Raw genomic sequence first — 13,216 nt, forward strand, 5'->3', positions numbered from 1 at the left:
GAGCATACCAATAGAATTATTAGAAATAAGTGAATGAATGTGTTCATGGGCTAGTAATATACTGTCCATAATTTCTCTTCCTTCCACATAACCAATTTTCTTAAGATAGCTAAGTGAAGGGAGAATGAGTTTTATTCAGTTTGTGATAACTTTGGAGATGATTTTATACGTAACATTGCATAGGAAATATGCATAAAATTTTAAGGAGAATCAATGTAGGATTTTTTAAGAATAAGAGATATAAAGGTAGCATAAATATCTATTAAGATAAATGAGGAGAATCAAGAGTCTTTTACTACTTGCCAAAAATCATACCCGAGAATTTTCCAGTAGGCTTGGTAGAAATTAGTAGTAAAGATGTTGGGACATGAAGACTTGCATTTGGGAATTTCCATTATTGTTGCAAAAGAATGTGATTTCCTTCAAAAGGATATCATTCTATTCTCTTATTACAAGTTTGGGAATGTGCTTTGTTATTTTCCTAACAACAAGAATTCTGTCTAGCACTATTTTCTTGAGTGTGGCTTTGAAATGATTCATGAGTTCTTGGGCTATTGCATCATGGATTTCAACTTTTTGCTGACTAGGTGTTTTGATGCTTGATATTATATGACTTTGTCTATGGTTTATCATGGATTTTTGGAACAATTTAGTTTTTTCTTTCTCCCTCCATAAGCCATTGTAATCAGTATTTTCATCTCCAAAGGATTACCTCTTGCTTCAATATTTCCTCCAGGTAGATGTTAATGACTGCTTCTTGATGTTCCAATTCCTCATATATGCCATTTGATATTATTTCTTGTTAGATGGTGGTCATCTCTTGTTTAGAGATGTTACCAAAATCTTCAATATTCCACTTCTTGATTTTCATTTTGAGATATTTTAACTGTTGCTGGAAGCAATACATAAGGATCCCAAGAAAATTGATCTAATTCTTTCCACCATTTTTCTACATTAGAGAGAAAAGGAGGATGTCGTAACCAAAAAGCCTCGAATTTGAAGGGCTTGTTCTTGGGACTACGAATCTAGTCCCAAATATACAAGAATGTGGTATTAGATGTAGCTCATGCTATGAGGCACGTTTATAAATATGTTTTTTTCCTTTCTATGTTAAATATTTTGTATTATGTCAAATGTGGATCATATAGACTAAATTTTTTATGCTACTGGTCTATCTGAAGGGAAATCAAACTCGTAACATAGGTTCAGATTCTTGAGGTTGTGAAGATCTCATTTAACTAAAGCAACTTGTAAACAAAAACTTACAAAAATATGCTGGTTGTGCCAGACCTTATATATGTTGACATGAGAAAGCAAAAAGAACCACTATTGCTGTAAGCAAAAACGAACGAGTCATTACAACTATTGGGTAGAATCTCCAGGGATCTGTGTTGGCTGGTCCCTTGGCTATAATTGTTGACTTGTGGTCTATACTGTCATTTTCTTTCAACTCTCCCAATCGAATAGAATTCTCTTGTTGAGTCCTCTTGTACCTCCCTATGCAGCTTGCAATATTCAAATGACGTTAATCTTGTACCAGCTTCATGCTATGATCCATAAAGTGACAGAAGCACATGCAATGCACTAAGTATAATAGGAAGTGTGAGTTGACATCAAATCAAAATGGAGAATTCCAACTCCTAAGCACTTTCCTTATGTGGATAAATAGGCTATCCTTAATTTGTTTCCAAATTTTAAAATATTTTGAAATTTTAAAAATCTAATTAACTAGTGGCAGCAGAATGAATAAGAGATACACTTTACGCATAGCTCCATTGGCAATTGAATGAAATTTTAATTGTTGATACATTAAGTCACAAGAATGCCTTCTCATATCTTCATTTACCTATGATTACAAGGGATACCGTGTACACATAGGTCCTGTGGCAGTTGAACAAAATTTTAATTATTGTTGCGAATGATTAGATGCATTTGTTGATAAATTTTTATATATTCAAATGATCAAATGCAGAATCATTACATTTTGGTATTTGTTGATAAATTTGTATATATCTGTTTGTTTTTTAATATCTCACAAAGAAATTCTAGTTTTTTATAATGGGAAAATACATATTCCTAATTATTAGATTCACTTGAAAAAAATTCAGTATATTAGTTATAATAATTTACTAATATCCCTTCAATATCATAAATTATATTATAACTTTTAGAATAATAATAACTTAATTCTATTAATTATTAAGTTATTAATTGTATTAATAATTTAATTTATTAGTTGTAATGTAATAATTTGTGTTATAATATTATTTATATTAATAATGAATATTATCTAATATTGCAATGCGATAAACATTATCTAATTTCTCAATTTGATTATATTATTTAACTTTCCAATGTGATAAATATTGCTCCACATCATATTGTGATAGACATTGCCCTACATCACAATGTAATGGGGATTTTCTAATGTTGCAAAGCGACTAACCTAGCTTGGCATCACAAAGTGACACCGATTGCTTGACATTGCATTGTGATGAATATTACTAGATGTTGCAATGTGGAGAACATTGACCAATATCTCCATGTGACCAATATTACCTAATGTCACAATGTGTTGAACATTTCTTAACATCACACTATCATAACAATTTATTGAATATCACAATTTTACAAACATCACCTCAAATCACAATGTGACAAATATCCTAAAATTATCACAATATGATGAACATTTATTGATTGTTGCAATGTGATGTACATTTCCTAATTATCGAAATGTGACAAAGATTTTGTAATTGTCAAAAAGTGATGACATTTCTTGATTGTTTCACTGTGATGAATATTACCTAAAATCACAATTTGGAAAACATTTCCTAATGTGGCTATGTTTTAAACAGTAGACAATGTTGAAATATGATGGACATTACTTTGCATTGCAATGTGATGAACATTAAACAACACCAAAATGTGACAAAAAGTTCCCAAAATTTGTATTGCGATAAACATTGCTCAATATTGCAATGTGATGAACATAACCTGTCATCGCAATGTGTCAAACATTACCCATTGTTGCAATGTCACACTTGAATAATAACTAGTGCCATATTCTAATGAACATTACTTGATATTGAAATGTGACAAACATTACTTGATGGTGGTTCAATGTGATGAACAAATCTATATAAACATTCCCCAATGTAACAGTGTGATGAACATTACCTAATGTACCAATGTGAAAAACATTAATCGATGTCAATATGCGTTGGAAATTATCTAATGTTTCAATTGACGAACATTTTCCAATGTTGTAACATGATGAATAATACATGATGATGCAATGCAATAAACATTACTCGATGTTGTGATGTGATGAACGTAAGTCAAGGTTGCAATGTGATGAACAAATCCATATGTCATAATGTGATGAACATTGCATGATGCCAAAATGTGATGAACATAACTCTACATCGCAATGTTATGAAAAAAACTCATAGCTTAACATTACAATGTGGTAGACACACTACCATGTCACATTCAACCATGATGAACCATATATAACCATCATCAACCAAAAGTGCTCATGGTCAACCAAAGAAATCCATAATCAACCATGGTCAATCATAGTTAGTCACGGTCAATAATAGTCATGAGGGCTTCACTCAATGAACCTCTGAATTATCACGTGCATTCATGGCATATTAAATAATACCCCTAATTTGACTACATATTGGAAAATACCCCTAAAAATCACATTAATTTACCCACTACCAATACGAACCCAATACACCTTCCCAATTTAAAAAATCCCTACTTCCATTAGATATTGTAGGTATCCATTTTTTCATTAACATTTCTTACACCCCTTTATATTTTTTTCATTAACTTTGAGCTCCATTTTTTATACCTGTTGATATAAAAACCCTTTACCCCCTATATATCCCCCAATATATTATGCCATTTTTTCCTTAATATATATTCCCCAATATGAACCCACGTGGTATGGTATTTCTCCCCCAGTGAAGCCGCCATGATAATAGTCAACCATGGGAAGTCATATCAACCATAGCCAATCATGGGAAACATTGTTGACCATGGTCAAATAGTTTCAACCATAGCTAACCATAGGTAACTATAGCCTTTCATGGTTAGCCATAGGCAACCATTTTCAAACATGGTCAGACATGGTCAAATGTGGGAATCATTTTTAACCATGGTCAACCATAGGTAATTATAGCCTTTCATGGGTAGCCATAGGCAACCATGTTCAAACACCATCCACCATAATCAACCATGGTCAACATTATTCGATCATAGTGAACATGGTCAACCATGGATAACCATGCTCAACCATTCTAGAATGGTTGAACATGGTCATTCATAATTTATCATATACACCATGGTTAACTATGGTGAAACATTGCCAGTTTGGTCAACCACAAGGGTCTTCACTGACAAAGAAATACCATACCATGTGCATTTATATTGGGGTATAAAAAATAAGGAAAACATGAAATAATATATTAAGCATATAATAAAGGGTAAAGGGTTTTTACATGTTGTATAAAAATAATAAGGTATTGTTTATACAATACATTCTCCACGCTGAGGAAAAGAAACACGCGGGATGGAGAAATACAAGTTTAGGAGTATTGAAAGTGGGAGGGAGAAAGAAAACACTATAGTAATAGTTCCAAAGTAGCCTAATATTCAAGCATATGGCCCTAGTATTGATGTGCAATTCATGGTAATGGCCCTAGTAAAAGTGACATTCTACTTTATCTTTCATTTTCATTCTTTTACTTAAATTTTTAACATTACCATGAAATGACTCAGGATGTTTGAGAGTGGTTCTGACCTCATTGGATTTCATATGGAGAAAGTAGAATTTTAGATGTCACTCAAAATCCAACATAAGTATTAGTTTTTCATGATTTCAGGATTGGTGCGATTGCAATGTCTCCATTGGATTTTGTCATGTACTAGGGTATGGAACTCATATTTAATCAAGAGCACCAAACCCCCTATGTACCTTGATGTTAGTGACATTAGTTGTTGAACTCCTCTATCATGAACCTACTAAAATGGTACCCATCGCTGAAACAAAATCTTGACTTGACATGCTACATTTTTTCTATCTTATGTTAATGCTTAGAGGGTGATATTAATGATAAAGATCCCAAGATAGGCAATGATTTTGAAGATATGTAGGTATTTGTTGTAGTGTGATTTTTTTAGATGCTAGAGGCCATCCAAATCCTATTTGTTGATGAATTTTAATTTTAGAGATGGATTTCACTCAATGCTATTTTAGTTATGTGCACCCTTACATGTTATATAAATGGGAACTTGTAATCTGTGGACTTGTTTTTGATGAAAATTATAACTACTAGATGAAAGATGTTATATGGATTAATCCATGTTTTTATGGTTTTGATCACTAATTCAAAATTCTATATGTTTTTGTTGGCACATATGCATCAAAATATATATTATATAAAATCCTTTCCCAGAATTGCTCTCAACCGGAGAGCTTTTGAAAATGTCGCTCCTCGCTCCCTCTCCCAAGAATCCTTGCTCCAAAATTGACATTCATCACATTATTAATGCCTCTATGATCGATGTCTAATGCATGTGTTAATATTTTTTACATGTTTCTCATTGAGTGATCCTCTCAATGACAGGGCAACAAAGAAGACAATAGATATGGCACCATCACCTTTTCCTTACATTAGTGATGAACAGGTTGAATGAAAGTACAGGAGATAGTGATATAGACTATTGCTTGGTAGAGGGAACATGCATGCCATAGGAGGCAACAAAATAGACTATTGTTTGGAAGAGGGTGCATGCATGTTGAGGACATGCATATGCCACCTTCAATTAATTCCAATTTAGATGTTGTTTCAAATTTAGTGATTTAATATTTGGATAGAGTTTTTCTATTATTAGATCTTTGAATTTTTTATTATTTTTAGCATGCATCATTTATTTTTATTAGAAGGGTGCATATCCCTAGTAAATTACAATACTAATGCATGAGAAATTCCATCTTAGGTAGAGAACGCAAATCTCAAGGAAGGGATGCATGCTTTAGTTCATCTTCTAATGGAGACACACTTACTTGGCACTCTTACCATTCAACTATGGTGCACTAGGTGATCAGTTTAGGGCTACGATTTGATAAAGCCCACTGAAATAGATGTGTTTATATTCATTGTACTATCTCTCCTCTTCCTATTCTATAAGCGAGATGAAAGGCGCACCATTGTGTTGGTTATCAAGTTTTTGTTTTGAATTATTGTAGTGTACATTTTCTAGTATTCAATAGAAGATAGATGCAATTGAGAGTTCATACATGTGCATTTTCCATTCAAATTTTCCACAATATGTATTTGGACATTAACAAACTTATATATTTCTTTTTTTATTGAAACTTTCAAGTTTTCAGTTACATAGTATTTAGGTTATTCTTTCTAAGTGCAAAATATGCTTACCATTGTTAATGAAAATAAATGGGTATAAAACTGTTAATGAAAATATGGATACCTACAATATCTAGTGAAAGTAGGGGTTTTTTAAATTGAGAAGTTGTATTGGGTTCATATTGGTAGGGGGTTAACTAAAGTGATTTTTAGAGGTACTTTCCAGTATGTAGTCAAATTAAGGGTATTGTTTAGTATGCCACAAACACACATGCTATGTTAGAGGTTCATTGGGTGAAGCCCCCATGGATTTAGTTAGTTCTATTATTATTTTAATTATGATGTCGAATGTATTATAAAGTGTTTTTATATTTATTATGGATTGATGTCTATCCATATTTATCATCCATTTAATTTATATTGTTATGTTAGTCTTAGCAACGTGACATGAATTATGAAGTAATACTGCTTATTATAAATTGATGCCTATGAATATTTACTAGTGATTACACTAAATTCTTAGCCATACATAGCTTTTTTGTTTGCAATAATCTATTGATATTGTTATTTCATAAAGCTAACATAGTTACTACGTTAACTCTTGTTATAAAAGGAATGACGCCAAAGAAGTCGATTGGTCTGGATAAATAGTGGAGTTAGGAATACAAATATTTTCCACTGGCTTGCATCAAAAAGGAAACAAATAAACACCATATGGGAAATAAAAGATGAAGTTGGGACCATCCTCACTTCTGTCAAGGATCTAAGAAAGGAAGACTTTAAATATTTCAAAAATCAATTCAAGGAAGCAGAAGGTGATTACATGGAAGAAAAATTGGAGATGGCCAATTTGTTCCCTCAGATGGTCAACAGAGAGTACGTTGCTATGATGGATGAGCCTATCACGGTGGAGGAATTGTTGCAAAAACTTAAGTAAATGACAGAGGACAAGAGTCTAGGGCCATATGGATGGCATATTAACCTACTTGTTTTCTTCTTCGAGCTGATGGGACCTGAGTTGGTCAGAATGGGGGAAGCAATAAAAAATTCAGGGCATATTCCAAGTGCCATAAATTCCACTTTTCTTACATTAATCCCAAAAAATCAAATTCTCATTCTTTTGATGACTATAGACCCATATCATTATGTAATTCAGTCTATAAAATGATATCTAAACTCCTTGAAAATAGAATAAAAAAGATATTATTTCCTCATATTACATTGGAGCAATTTGGTTTTTTTTCCAACAGGAGAATACAAGATGTTGTTGCAATTTCACAAGAGTGTACACACTCAATCAAAACCAGAAAATTAAACTCATGCCTTATGAAATTTGATCTCAATCAGGCATATGACTGCATGGACTAGGAGTTTTTCATTATGATTTTATATAAAGTTATTTTTCCCCACAGACATGTCTAGTGGATAAAGGTCTGATTCTCTATGGATTATATGGAGGTACTTATCAATGGTGAACCCACTCATTTCTTTAAGATTTACCGGGGCTTCACCAAGGCTATGCATTGTCTCCCCTTCTCTTTATTCTGGTTATGGATGCATTCAATAAAGGGGTAAAGGAAAAGATGGAGATGGGCTCAATAGCTAGTTGCAAGGTTGCTAGAAATTGTACACTATCCCATGTATTATTTATGGATGATGTCTTATTTGTTGGGGAGGAAAAATATAATTCGTGTGTCTTTCCACAAAGTATTAATTTTTTTTGGGAAATCTTCTATCCTGTTCATAAATAAAAGCAAGACTGAAATAATCTCAGATGATGTTGACTCAGAGAAAATTTGTGAGATTGCTTCATTATTTGGGGTGAAAATCCGCCCCATGTTTGCTGGGTACAAATAGTTGGGGTGTAATCTAAAATCGGGAAAAAATAAAAATCAAGACTAGACATGGATGTCAACAAAATTTGAAAAAAAGTTGACTTGGTGGGATCATAAGTGGCTTTCACTTGGCAGTAGGTTCATCATGATTAAGGTTGCATTCCATGGCATTCTAGTTTTTTGGATGTATCTTTTCTATATCCCGTAGGCAATAATTCACATTATTGACACCCTTATCTCCAAATTTCTATGGCCAGGCACTTGTTCCAACTGTAAGATTCATCTCATATGTTTAAGTGTGATCTCTAGGCTCGTTGAGCTGGGAGGATGGGGCATGCTTGATATAAGGAGGCTTAATCTAGCTCTCTTGGCCACCAATTTGTGGAGGGTACTCAAAGATGGAGGAATTTGGGAAAATATTATATACGAAAAAAATATCCACCACCACTGTCTGGAGGAGCGGGTTTCTTTAGGGGCACCACCTAATCCATGCTCATTTATCATATGGTGAAGTCTCAGACATACGATCTCATGTTTTTGTAGCAACCTTCATTGGATGGTGGGTAATGGTCAGAGCATCCATAGAGGGAAGGATGCAATACAGGGTTTACCTAGCTCTCATCTACTTTTTCCCCCATAATCTATATTCTAAATCCACAAAGGATTAATACCCTTTCTAATCTGTGCATGGGGGTTCACTTCCCTCTTGTTATCCTTTCTTGGCCCCACACTTCGCAAATGGAATTCCACAACATCTAGAAGGGGAATGGGAGGCATACCAAAACCTCCTATGTAACGATGACATCACTATTTCACAGCACAAATATCAGCTAGTTTGGGACAACCACATAGTGAATGGGAGGATTTCTTCCAAGGAAGTATATGGCTACATATCCTATATCATCCAACCTTTACCATTTGCTGACTGGACTGCTTAGATGTGGTGATGGGATGCCCCTTTGAAGAATAAATTCTTTTCTTGGTTAAATGCCAATAATCGTATTCTTACATGGGACACATTGATGAAAAATGGATTTATTGGATTAGGTAGATGCATTCTCTGCAAAACATATTTGGAGGAGTGCACACACTTATTCTTAAATTTTCCATTTGTCGCTGCTATTTCAGAGGATGTATCATTATTATTAGGGGCTAATGTCATTAGAGATGTGTCTACCATTGCGACTTGTCTCATGTCCTGGGATCATCATGTTATTTCCTTCAGGGCAATACCATTATATATACTATGAGGGATTTGGAGGGACATAAATGATCTAATATTCGAACGCAAAATTTTGGAGATGAAATTGATATCCCTAAAAATTGTTTCTTACTTTTAGGAAATTGGTCCTTGGATACCCAAGGCTAATTCCCGATTTGTTATACTTTTTGACTTGGCAAGTATATTTCCCATTTGTTATTTTGATGGGGCATATTTTGGGGGAAAATGTGGTTGTGGTGTGTTCATGCAGATCGATCGCTCATCAAATTATCATTTTTGCTAGTTTGACTGTTTTAGGGATAGCTCTAGGGTTGAAATGATTGCATTATGGGGATCCTTGCAATGTATTTTGTGGTTGGGCATAGAGGGGATCACGGTAATTGGGGATTCACTTACCTATATACAGTGGATTCAGGGCAAGAATGCGTTGGTGGTCCCCTCTCCATGCAAGTGGATGCAACAAATATGGGACATAAAGACTTCCATACTTGATGTCTCCTTTCTGCATGTATATTGGGAAAAAAATCTTGAAGTAGATTCTCTCTCTAAACATGGTATGAATCTTTCCCTTAGGCACATGTATTTTGAATACATTGCTAATGGTAAGATCTGCAGAAAAGGATATTTTGAGATTTGATTGCTGGCTTCCCTGGTGATTTTTTTGCCTACTCCTTGAGGAAATTTTATGGCATATTCTCTTGAATATATCACTCTGAGTACTCGTGTCTATTGCAATTTGTATTTTTTGCTGTTGTGATGATCTCTCGAATAGGTTGTTGCATAATTCCAATATCTAGTGGGGTTTTTTTGTTCTGATTTTTGGTATAATTTATGTACTTCAGGCATGCCCCTGGGTAGTTCTAGTTGGTTGTACGATGAAGCATGTACAAGCCCGATAAACTCCACAATAAAATCATCATCTTATTAAGTGAAATCATCAAATATTTATACAAACAGAGAACAATTACCAGATCACAACCTTCTGGTGGTTTTACTAACTATAAGACAAAAATTGCCTAAACTATCAATTCTAATCTAATAATGTTATAATATCCCAAAGGATTTGTTAAAATCCCCCCCTTTAATCCTAAGGGACATCTAACATGCTGAGTAACATTCTGAACTTTTCAAACTTTTCTTGTCCTAGTGCTTTGGTAATATATCTGTTATTTGTTATGAAGTAGAACAATGTGTTAGATGACTAAATTTGAACTCAAAATAATTTTAAATGAAGTGATACTTTGTGTTAATGTGCTTGCTTTGATCATGAAACTTTGGATTCTTGGCCAACTGAATTGCAGAAGAATTATCAACAAATATCTTTCGAAGCCAAACGATTATCTTGCAAGTCTTTATGTATCTTGCGAAGCCAAATGATTTCTTTTGTGGCTTGAGATGCCGCAACATATTCAACTTCGGTGGTAGAATCAGAAAGTACAGGTTTCTTGCGCGACCTCTAACTAATGGCTATTGATCCAAGATTCATCAAATAACAAGAAGTAGAGATTCCATTCTCTTTATCACCATCAAAGTCAAAGTCTAAATATCCAGTGAGATGGAAATTTGCAACTTTGGAGTATTTGATGCCAAGTGTTTGAGTTCCCTTCAAGTATTTCAACACTCTCTTTACTCCATTCCAATGACCTTCACAAGGTTGATGCATGAACCTGAAAAGTATCCCTACAACAAAAGTAATGTTAGGTTTAGTAACCTAATAGTGGTTAAAAAATTTAAACTTCCACAAGTTGCATGTACTTTGTTGGATGATCAAATGCACTTCCTTTAGTGGAAGTAAGTTTCAAATTCTGCTCCATATGAGTAGAAACAGGGTTACAATCCTGCATTCCAAATCTTTTTAATAGTTGTCCAATATACTTAATCTGAGAAATAAAAATATGCTTGTGTTGTTGATCAACTTCAATTCCTAAATAATAATGCAAAAAACCCAAATCTGTCAAGTCAAAATTTTTCTAAAACTCTCTTTTAATAGACACTATATAATTATCATTGTTCCCTGTAATCATCAAATCATCAAGATAGACAACTAGATATACAACTGATTTTCCAACCTTCTTGACAAATAAAGTTGCATCATCTAGGTCAAAAATCTTGTAATTTAACTTAAGGAGGTGCTCAGTTAATTTTTCATACCAAGCATGAGATGCGTGTTTTAGTCCATATAATGCCTTTACCAATTTGCATACCTTATTTTCTTTTCCTTTGACAACAAAACCCTCAAGCTGAAACATGTAGACATCCTCTTTCAAATCTCCATTCAAAAATGTTGTTTTCACATCCATATGATGTATCTTCTATCCATTTTGTGCTGCAAGAGAAAACAAAGGTATGATTGTGCCCCATTTTTGTTGTAGGAGCAACAGTGTATGTATAGTCATCACCTTCCTTCTAAGCATATCCTTTAGCTACAAGTTTGGCCTTGTATTTTTCAAGTGAAAAATATCCTTTATATTTAAAATTATAGATCCATTTACAACCAATGGGTTTGATGCCATTAGGAGTATCCACCAACCTCCATGTGCCATTGTTAATATGGGCATCATTTTATTTCTTCATTGCATCCTTCCATTCATCACAATTAGTAGCTTATTCAAAACAACTAGGTTAACTATTTGTGGAATAATTATATTCACAAACATGAGAAACATTACCTGTAGAAGAAATTCCTGTCTCATAATCATCATATTTTCTTTCAAATTTGCGAATACGAGTGGATCTTCTCAAAGGTTGTTAAAGTGGTTGTGAGGGATGCTCATCCTAAAGTACATGTTCTTTAGGAACAATTTTGGACTCTACAGAAACAACACTAACTTCCAAATTTTCTTTATCAGAAACATCTTCATGAATTAAAGATGGAAAACCCACAGTCTGATCTAGAATAGGAACCCCCCCTTCAGTATGTGGAACTGTATTTTCACATTCAAAATAAAATTTCTTGGATGAAATTTTTTTCTAAATGAGAAATCTGTCCATTAACAATGGATAAATATTTTGTAGATTTTTAAAAAATGACATCTCTGGAAAGAATAAATTTTATTTTTTCTTCTTCATATAACCTATATGATTTTGAAGTACTGAATAACCCAAAAAAATGCACTTTTGACTTCAGGCATTTAATTTGTTTCTTTGATGCTTAGGATTAAGTGCATAACAAGTAGATCCAAAAACTTTAAAACGTTGAACTGGTAGTAACCTATTGTAGAAAAGTTCATATGGTGATTTGTTGTTGATGAAAGAAGAAGGACATCTATTTTTAATGTATATTACACAAAGTACTACTTCTCCCCAAAACATTAACTTGACATTTTTGAAAAACATCATTGATCTAACCATGTTAAACAAAGTCCTATTCATTCTTTTTGCAACACCATTTTTTTGTGGATTATATGGAATAGTAGTTTGGTATTTGATGCCATTATCTCTTAAATATTGTTCAAAATCTTTAGAAGTATATTCACCTCCATTATCTGTCCATAATGTACCAATATTCTATTGAGTTTCATTTTTAACCACAGCATGAAATGTTTTAAACATATAAAAAACTTATGATTTTTCCTTCAAAAGATAAACCCAACATATCCTTAAATAGTCATCAATAAAGGTGAGTATATATTTATTTCCATTCACAGTTGGTACATGCATAGGTCCACATAAATCTGAATTCACGAGAGCTCATTTTCTGGAAGATCTAGAAACCAAACTATGAAATGGTTGTTTATAGTGTTTCACCAAAATGCAAGCATGACATGATGTGAGAT

This window comes from Pinus tabuliformis, chromosome 2_2 (assembly GCF_031772625.1).
Source record: "Pinus tabuliformis cultivar Carrire ecotype Pingquan chromosome 2_2, CPIR1, whole genome shotgun sequence".
NCBI classification, from domain to species: Eukaryota; Viridiplantae; Streptophyta; class Pinopsida; order Pinales; family Pinaceae; genus Pinus; species Pinus tabuliformis.